Source organism: Arvicola amphibius, chromosome 10 (assembly GCF_903992535.2).
Source record: "Arvicola amphibius chromosome 10, mArvAmp1.2, whole genome shotgun sequence".
Classification (NCBI taxonomy): Eukaryota; Metazoa; Chordata; class Mammalia; order Rodentia; family Cricetidae; genus Arvicola; species Arvicola amphibius.
The window spans coordinates 31589471-31600355 of record NC_052056.1 but is presented as its reverse complement, the minus strand read 5'-3'; the positions used below and the strand labels follow the sequence as shown (position 1 = coordinate 31600355).

At 37.9% G+C, this 10885-nt stretch overlaps 1 pseudogene; it reads left to right on the top strand.

Moving 5' to 3' along the window:
- Positions 1–2001: 2001 nt before the first annotated feature.
- Positions 2002–2649, top strand: LOC119825180 (annotated as a pseudogene).
- Positions 2650–10885: the final 8236 nt, after the last annotated feature.

Here is a 10885-nt window from a genome sequence, read left to right as displayed (position 1 = left end):
CTCACTAGTTACAAGAGTTTGGATGATACTCATACTTTATGGATTCATACACTTGTTTACCAAGACACTATACACTCAGTGCACTGAGGAGATGATATTATAATTCTAAAATATCTATGAAGTGGTTAAAGTATTTCCAAAGCCATAGGACCAGCTATACATATTTACTAGATAAATTGTTTCACATATTTTCTTTAAAAATTCATGCATTTTTAAAAACTATACCTTAAATCCAAATAACAACATACTAAGTAAACACATATATTTCTTAAATAATCTTCTAATGGTTCTTCCAATTTACAGTTGCTACAATAATTTCTAGCCTTACTTTTTTATGGATCAGAACTGGACATTATTACTTAGAGGAGAGAGAGAGAATAGGGAAAGAAGGAAAAAGGAGAGAGAGAGAGAAGGGCCTGAGAGACAGAGAGACATGCGCACACGCCAAGAGAGGACAGAGAGAGATCCAAGAGATGGCTGGGCAGGGCAGGGGTCGTTGGGAGTGTGTGTGGCTTGTCTCTTAAAGAGCCAAAACCATAACATTCCCAGGTCTTTTTATAATAAAAGCAGGAGATAGGACACGACAGTTTGACAGAAATCGGGCGGTGAATTCTCAAGACTGCTTCCAGCTTATTTGTGGGCGTCGTCTTTGGGAGGGGAACCTGAGAGAAGGCTGGGTGTTGGCCACTAGCCTTACTTTTTTAGGTTTATAAATTGGAAAGATACTGTATCATCCTGAAATCTGTGGATTTTGTGAAATTCCAGTGTATGCACAAAACAATTATAATTCAAATCCCTTTATAATGAGTTATATGTAGTATATCTCTACTTAGATTAATTTCCAAAGCACTGACTTTCTAAAGCAACACTTTTTCCTTCAGAACTCATGGTGTTTTATACAACATTAAAATTCCATTATTTTCCTCAATTTATGTCAATAATAGCTAAGACAATTCACCCTTGTTCTAATTCTTTTACTGAAAGTGTTTCTCCATGTCTGATGTATTCCAACCTTCAATAATTCCATGTTTTATCCTCATTGTTTTCTGAATCCTTTCAACACATTTCTATGGCTAAAAAAAGTGGAAAATGACTGAGACTTATCATGTGAAATGCTAATGGTCAATATTTTCATTGCATTCTCCCAATGGCAGGAATTGCCATCATTAACAGGAGTGTCCCTGTACTTAAATATAAAAAACTCAGGGAAAAATATGATCACAAATCTAGGAACACTTTATAGACAAAGCAACAACTCCATCATTTCATGCATATTTTTACAATTTACATTGATTTGTTGACATAAAAATACTGATGAGAAATTATTTAAGTTAAAGTTCTGTAACTATTACCTTTTTATTTTAAAGTTATCAATGTCAGTATAATTTTAGTATAATCATCTCATTAGATTCAAAAAATATCTTTGACAAAACTCAACAGCTCTTCATTATGAAAGTACTAGAAATAATAGAGATATAAGGCAAAAACCCCAACACAATGCAATCTACAACAAACCCAGAAAGAACATTATTCCAAGGAGAAAAAAACTCAGAGCATATCTATTAAAATCTAGAATTAGGTGAGGATGTCCACTCTCTCTATAGCTGTTCATTATAGTGCCTAAAGTCTTAGCTAGAGCTGTAAAACAGCTAAAGGAGTTGCAAATAGAGAAGAAAGAAGACAAAGCATTCTTATTTGCAGATGATATAGTTTTATGCATAAAAGACCTTAACAGTCCACTAGGACACTTCTACAGCTGATAAGCATTTCTAGAAAAGAAGCCAGGGACAAAATAAACACAAGTCTTCTGTAGACTTCTTATATATACAACTGACAAAGACACAAAGATCAGGAAAGAGTACCTTTCACAATAGCTTTCAAAAATATAATGGAATAACTCTAACACTGAAGGGAAAGACTTGTATAATAGATCTTTAAGACATTGAAGAAATATATTGTCAGTCGGACAGGCGCGGAGAGTCTTTCGGAAGGATCGTCGTGATGGCCGCCCAGGGAGAGCCGCAGGTCCAGTTCAAGCTCGTCCTGGTGGGCGACGGCGGCACCGGGAAGACGACGTTCGTGAAGCGACACTTGACGGGCGACTTCGAGAAGAAGTATGTAGCCACCCTGGGCGTGGTGGTGCACCCGCTCGTCTTCTATACCAACAGAGGACCCATCAAGTTCAACATGTGGGACACAGCCGACCAGAAGTTCGGGAGCCTACGAGATGGCTACTACATCCAAGCCCTGTGTGTCATTGTAATGTTCGATGTAACATCAAGAGTTACTTACAAGAATGTACCTAACTGGCATAGAGATCTGGCACGTGTGTGTGAAAACATCCCCATTGCATTGTGTGGCAACAAAGTGGATATTAAGGACGGAAAAGTGGGGGCAAAATCTATTGTCTTCCACCGAAAGAAGAACCTTCAGTACTAAGACATTTCTGCCAAAAGTAACTACAACTTTGAAAAGACTTTCCTCTGGCTTGCCAGAAAGCTCATTGAAGACCCTAATTTGGAGTTTGTTGTCATGCCTGCGCTTGCTTCACCTGAGGTGGTCATGGATCCAGCTTTGACAGCACAGTACAAGAATGATTTAGAGGTTGCTCAAACGACTGTCCTCCTGAATGAGGATGATGACCTGTGAGAAAGTAAAGCCGGAGCCCTGCGTCAGAAGTCTAGTTTTATAGGCAACTGTCCTGTGATGTCAGCGGTGCAGCGTGTGTGCCACCTTATTTAGCTAAGCAGATTGTGTACTTCATTGGATGCTGAAGGAGATGAATGGGCTTCGAAGTGAATGTGGCAGTTAAAACATACCTTTTTTTTTTAACATACCTTCATTTTTTTGGACTTGCATATTTAGCTATTTGGAACACAGTTGTTTCCTGAATTTCAAAAATAAGATTGCTACAGTCACACTATTCAGTCAGTGATAAAATCGAGTTCCTGTCATTCCCATTCTTTTTGTAGAATCAGAATAAAGTTGTATTTCAAATAATCTAAAAAAAGAAATATATTAAAGAATAGTCCATGCCTTTAATATTAGCCCTAAAGAGGAATATAAACCGGGATGAGACAAGAACTTGTGCTCCTTCAGTCTGAGAATTTCTCTTATATTTCAGAGAAAACATCAGGAGACAGAAAAACCTTCATGCTCATGGATCAGTAAGACAGAGTAATAGAATTTGCTTGTTTATTTGTGTTGTTTTTTTGAGACAAGATTTCTCTGTAGCTTTGAAACCTGTCCTGGAACTCGACCTGTAGACTAGGTTGGCCTCAGACTCACAAAGATCCACCTGTGTCTGCTTTCCAAGTGCTGGGATTAAAAGCATGCACCACCACTACCCAACTCTAATAGAATTCTTAAAAGAAATTGAAAAAAAATATCTTCAACTTCAAATGAAAACACACACACACACACACACACACACACAGACAAACAAAATATCTTGCAATCCTAAATAATAAGAAATCTGTTAGAGGTATCACTACCCAGATTTCAAGTAGCACTATAGAGGCATTGTAATAAAAACATCATGATATTAGCCGAATAGAGATATGTTGATCAATGGACTAAAATTGATGACCCAGACATAATTCCACACAGCTACAGATACTTGAGCTTTTACAAAAAGCCAAGAAACCACACATAAGATCATATTTAACAAATGGTGCTGGTCAAATTGGACAGCTACCTATAGAAGAATGAAAATAGTTTTAAAACTTCATGTTGAGGCAAGTATTATGATAACTGGTTTTCAAGTCAACTTAGTATTGAATAAGAAATATAGTTTAAAAAACCTAAAATAATTTGGATTGTATATTTCCCATAATAGGGCTTGCTGATTCAGCCTTGATTCCACGTTTATCAGGAACTTTGTTCAGTGCTTTTCTGCCTCAATTCATTTAACAGGAAATATGAAGAATTATCCTGCCCATCATAGTGATCTGACAAGTAAGCACCAGGTTAATTTTTAATAATCAGCAAAAAATCTCAGTAAACAAAAAATAATTATGCAAAGTATTTAAAATAATTAGTTATACTATTAGTGAATGTAAATCATGGATTGCTACTCCATGCCTGATTTAATGTACTTAATACTTCCTCTCATTTGACTATACCATAATTAGATGTCTTTTTGTATTTCCTTCATGTGTAATTTCTATATTCAAATGTCAACTAGAAAATATTTATTTATGGCCCCTTTAATATCTGTACCACTCATTATCTCTGTAGGCACATTCTATTCCACACATTTACATCTGCAACAAATAATTCAACAATGTGATTCATAAATTATTTTCAGAAAGAAGATATGATTGAAGATCTAGTATATAAAAATATCCTGTTGATTATGGGAGTGATGATGATTGTTTTTTTGTCACTAAGGATGCTTTTATGATCACTCTACCTGGTAGAGACAAGTTTTTGGTGATCTGATTTTGTGCTTTGTCCTAGCCAACCAATATCTCTAGGGTCCCATTTTCTGTTTTCTGTTCAGTTGAGGCAAAGGTGCATCTCAGGCACCACCCGATGTTCATACAGTTGATTGTACAGAGCCCTTGGCAGATGCAAAGGACACCTGGCCAGTGGTGCAGGCCATGCTCTCACAGATGTGATGACAGACTGGCCAGAAATATTTCTACCCAGAGCCCGTTCTCACAATTTGGGAGACTGGCCTATTTTTTCCACTTGTTTTCAGTTCCAGGCAGTTACTTGGTGTTTCTTTCATAGGCAGTTTGAGCTGTTTTTTTTTCCTTTTTTTTCATGGTTTATTTTTTTATATTTAAAAATTTCCATCTCCTTCCCTCCTCCTCCCCTTTCCCTCCCCTCCCCTCCACCCATAGCCCCCTCCCTCCCTCCCTACCTACCTCTCCAGGCCAAGGAGCCATCAGGGTTCCCTACTCTATGTTAAGACCAAGGTCCTCCCAACTCCCCCCAGGTCCAGGAAGATGATCGACCAAGCTGAGAAGGCTCCCACAGAGCCCGTCCATGCAGAAGAATCAAAGCCCATTGCCATTGTCCTTGGCTTCTCAGTCAGCCTCCACCGTCGGCCACATTCAGAGAGTCCGGTTTGGTCGCATGTTCCATCAGTCCCATTCCAACTGGACTTGGTGATCTCCCGTTAGTTCTGTCCCACCGTCTCCATGGGTGAACGCACCCCTCATGGTCCTGACTTTCTTTCTCATGTTCTCCCTCCTTCTGCTCCTCAACAGGACCTTGGGAGCTCAGTCCAGTGCTCCAATGTGGGGCTCAGTCATTTTCTTCATCTATTGCCAGGTGGAGGTTCTATGGTGATATGCAAGAAATTCATCAGTATGGCTATAGGAACTGGCCTTTTCCGGCTCCCTCTCCTCAGCTGCCCAAGGAACTAGCTGGGGGCATCTCCCTGGAAACCCAGGAACCCCTCTAGAGCTGTTTTTATAGGATTTGCTGTGTTTCAGGGTTGAGAAAATGCTTGCTTATATTAAAACCAAAGATCAAAATGGGGCAGAAAAATTAAAATTGCCTGATGAGAATTGGCAAGTTAGCAAGGCTTAACTTCTGGTTTCTCATGAAAACATGAACAGTTTAAGTTTATTAGGATCTAGTCTTATGTTGCCTCCAGGTCAGGAAAATTTTCTCAGGTCTCATGCTCTTTTCTTCTCTGTTTCTGCAAGTATTGACCATTTTCTCAATCAGGGATCCTCTTAGTCTCCATAGATTAGCCATGGATTTGCTTAAACTAGCTCTTCATATTTCCCTAAAAATTAAGTTCTTAGCCGGGCGGTGGTGGCGCACGCCTTTAATCCCAGCACTCGGGAGGCAGAGGCAGGCGGATCTCTGTGAGTTCGAGGGCAACCTGGTCTACAAGAGCTAGTTCCAGGACAGGCTCTAAAAAAGCTGCAGAGAAACCCTGTCTCGAAAAACAAACAAAAAAAAATTAAGTTCTTAATGATAGTTTTGTTGAGATCACCCCTATTGATAAACTGAAGAATGATCACTGCATTCAACTCCAAGGACTTCCTTATGTCGAATCTGAGTGCTCAAAATGAAAACAAAAGGAAGCAGTGTGTATTGAACCTTCCTGTTGTGTTTGTTTTCTGTGATGCTTTAGAGATGTGTGGCTTTCGTGGAGGAAAAGAATATAAAAATAATGACAATGACATTTCATTGAGTGAAAACATGAGTCTCAACAGTAAGTGTCTATACATCTGATAGAGAAAGAGGTGGAGTGGGATTCTCTTTGATGTTATAAGAACAAAGCTTACCTTGGCTACACTTAGAATACTTGAACCACACAAAGCTTCCAAAACCTGTGACTTAATGAGATGTTAGTGTTCCTTCCCCAGTCTTGTCCCTTGCCAACATTCCGCTAGAAAGAATCAGCCTTTTGCTAGAAGACAGACATGAACAGTCTACTAGCAACCGCCAGAAAATATAGTGAAAGACACTCCAGTATATTAGAAATGCCTTGTTATATAGCCCTGATTATCTGTAAATATAACTATTAAGTTTTCAAAAATAATGCCTTTCAAAGCAGAACAACAAATTGCATTATTTTGAGTATTTGCTTTTAACTAGTAACATACTACAAGGAACAGTTTTTGGGAGCTTGGGGAATCTTGTGGAAGGGTTGAAGGAGAGAGAAGAGGCAGGGAGGAGAGCAGAGAAAAATGTAGAGCTCAATAACAATCAATAAAACAATTTAAAGTGGGAAAAAAGTCTTTACTGTACTACTTTGTAAAAAAAAAGTCTATTAATTTAATTTGCTGCTATGTAGAAATTTCTCCTCACTAAGGCATGAGCTTGCTTTCATTCCCCTGTACTGGGAATATTTAATTGAAGTCATGACTGTTTCTTCACTTTTTATGCGTAGACAAGTTGTCAAGCCTTCCAGAGGGCCATTGTTCTTCAACACCCATCCTCTGGATCTGGCATGCTTTGACAACCATTTGAAAGAATAGTGTGATTATAAAAAGTCCTGTTCTTTAGAGGAACTTAAAAACTAGGCAGAGGTACAATATTTTTTGCCAATTATTGGCATTTCTCATTGTATTTTCTTTCTTGACATCATGTCTAGGATTTTGTTTCTTTTCTTAAGAACCATTCAATTAACAGTACCATCTGGAGAGTTAACTGAAAGAGAAGCGAAGCGCTGAGCGTGTGAAATCATGGCAGTGGGTAGTGTAGTCGTAATCATTACGGCTAGGCTACAATGAACAAAATGTATAACAGTGCTCCTATGCTCCAGCATGAAGTTTTACCTCATTTTCAGAATGACAAGAAAACTAGTCTAAGGAAGGAAATGGGCTATCCACTAGACTTTCCAGCAAAATGGAACAAAAGTCATACCTAATCAGAATTTTATGGAAATAAATGTTCCTCTTTTCTCTAAAACATAGATAATTCCATTGTGCTTATGAATCAAGTCGCTTATCATGGAAACATGAAAGAAAATACTCTAATTCCATAGGTTATATGTGGTTTTCTTTGATTGATTAAATAATGAAGAAAGAAATCTGGTCTGCCCTACCTCAGGACTTCAGCATTTGCTGCTCCCGCCTCTTCAAAAACTTCTTCCTGAGCTCTGTGATGTTGTTTCTCTTATACAGCAATTGTGTGCTGTCTGATTATGTTTTAAACAACACCCCGTTCTTCTCCTCTTTTTCTACTATCTCATAATAATAACTTATATTCTTCCCACCCTGTCCCTTTTTTTTATTTATGTACCTTTCTATGTATGCATCTATTTTCTATCCCTGGTAAAGTGTTACTTCTATGAAGAATAATGATTTTATCTTTTCTCTACTGGAATACCAATACCCAAGATAAAACCTAATGTTTCTTTTCAAAAGACTCGCTGCATAATATTTTGCTTGCTTGGAATCAGAGAACAGATCTAGCAATAAGCTGACCAAAATTAACCATAGAGGTTTAGAGGAGTGTAGACAGAGAAGAGACAGGAAGTGGTAAGGCAGGACTAAGAGAAGATCTCTACCCATTTGGATGGAGAAACAATGGAGGTAGGAAGTGACTGGTGGTTACTCTGTGCTTCTCTGATCTTTCATGTTCTTACCCTGATATTTGACTCCCAATTTTTATCGATAAAGATTAGATTAATGCTTACGTGACTGAATAAATGAATTCAATAGATGATCACAACATCCTGAGTATACATTCCATATTTCAAGGAAGCTTATGATTAGGTGTTGGTTGTTATATTCTACTTAAAAGTGTACTATATGACCCTTTTCCTTTCCAAGTTCACATACACATAAAACCATGATTTGATTTTGTTTTCCAAGCATTGATAACTTCAGTGATCATATCAAGTTTCCAATATACAATACTTTTCCTATTATGACACACCCCATTACAACTATAGTATCCCAATAATCTTTTAACTTTTCAGTTCAAAAGGTATTTCATTCTCCCAAATCTCTAGTTTTCCAGATATAATGAATCAGTTGTTTTCTCTCAACTGCTTTGATTGTATTCTTGTTATAATCCGCATTTACTTTTCATTTTGTACCAGTCTGTTCCTAACTGGAATGGTTAAAAATAAGTTAACTTGTATCCTCCTTACCATTCCAGAGGCCTGGGACCTGGAGAATGGAACTGATAAATAAGGCGAACTAGTTTCATGCCACAGCCAATTTTATCTAAAGCATCAGACAATTTATACTGTAGGGGCTGAGGGGAGTCATATGAGTAAACTGTATGATCACAAGGGCAAGGCACACATAGCACATGTGACAAAACATGTTTTCTATAGCGGCATATAAGCAAGTAACAATACCCGGTTATAATAAATATGAAACAAATTCACTCCTGTTTACTACACCTGGGGAGGAGTATGGAAACATAATCCAAGAACAGCTCCTTGTTTTTGAAGAAACCGAGGTTACAACACTCTTGATTTCTTGGAGTTTTTTTCACAAGCACTCAGCAATCTCCTCGCATGGCTTCATTCTTAGACCATTTTCTAATACCTCCCTCTTGTTTATGTTTTCAATGCAAAGTCATTTCGATTTAAGATGTTGTAAATAAATCTAGTTGTCATATGATTCATGAGTATCCTACTATAGGTAAGCAAATTACAACATAGTCTGTAATATTAGAACAGTGGAAGTACTGTGTGTAATACTCTGTCACCAAGAACAGGGATTCAAACTATGTCCAGTACTATAGGTTACATTATTGTATTAATCAGAAAAATCTAGAGAATAGCTTGAAATGGGACCCATGTGATTAGTAAATCTGCTGTCTTGTAGAACATAAGCCCATATTTGCCTTTTAATAAGATTTGCCACACATGTTAGGATAGCCTATGCAAATTGGAAGTGATTCAAATCCCAAGGAAAAACTAAATGCTGTCCCTTCTTCAGATCAGTGAGTGACTTTATGACAATCTCACACTCCACTCTTAAATGCAGAGTCATTAGTAAAGGTAATGGGGTGTATTCATCCATGTCTACAAGTTGAAGCAAATGAGGAGGAGGAGAATAAGACCAATAAACATGCTCAGAGGCACTCACTGCAGAAACAAGGTCAAAGAAGCTAGCATCAACAGAAAAAGACTCTCAGGTGACACTAGAGTTCTTTGTATTTCATGGGATAACTTCTCTCTTGGTACACAGGACCGTAACTTGGCCCAGGTAGGCAGACTTGACTTCTGATGACATGATCGATTTCTCCTTTTGCCCTTTAGCTGGAGGCTTGCTATCATTTTGGTGATGTCCACTCTGCCTCCTCATCCTCCATCATTGTCATTGATGGCCTGGGCTGGAGAATCTGGAGAAGTAAATCTAGGGCAGGCTAATGCATTAGTTTGCTTATTTCCTTCTGCAATAAACCTAGGAAGGTTAGAATGTGGACAAGTATGAGCTGACAATAATCCTACAACATACATATTATCTGAAACTATATTTAGGGTTTTATGAATTAATTGTAAAAGACAAATCAAAGTAATCCATTATCTTGTTGGAGTAAGGAAAAAGAAGTATTAATAGGTTGATGAATATCTGGACCATGACTCCCTCCTATACCATTAGATGAGTCATCAATAAAATAAGAATCTGCTCATAGAATGAGAGAAGTTTGGACAAGTTTTATAACTGCAAAGTTCATATGAGAAAATCCCATAGCTTACCAACTGGGTGGTGATTTCCTATTCTTCCATAGCAATCTGCAAATGTAATTTTAAAATCTATAGGGTTATGTAACACTCTTAAAAACTGATTATTAATAACACAATAAGGACCAAATTCACATAATTGTTAACATTGTGTCCTCCCCAATTTACCAGTTGATCAAGGAGAGCATGGTAAGAAGTCAGTTTTTTCTGGCACTTGTGGCATAAATAAATCAATTCCAAAGGCTTAAATTTATCTTTTTGTAGGAAACAATGATCAACACAATACACAAATGCTTCTTTTAGTCTGGATTCAAAAAGCTGTAGTCCTTGTCATGCCTCTCAAGATGATATGTGAGTACTGCCCAATGCTGCATCTCTTGGTTGAGCTTTAAAAACATTAGTAATGCATTGGAAATACCAAGCACAGTTCATGAGGCCAGGGAGCTATCAGGAAACAAATTGCTTTTCCAAACCTTGCTCTAGTTTGCCTAGCTTGTTAACTTAGTATTTTCATAGGCTCTCCTAAATTCTCATCAGGAAGTGGAGAGAATTTAATATTAGATTGATTATCAATCCCCTCACCCCTATGCTTCTTTTATAAAATTGTGCATAAGCTCAATACAGTATAAAGCCTTTTCTGGTTTCTATCCCATTATTTTCCCTAACCCCTTTCTGTGAGGGTCTCTGCTCTCTTGTCTCATAACCAATTTCAGGTGCTTGTGTTAGGCACCACTTGTCACTGCCCTAGAGGCACCTGGGGGA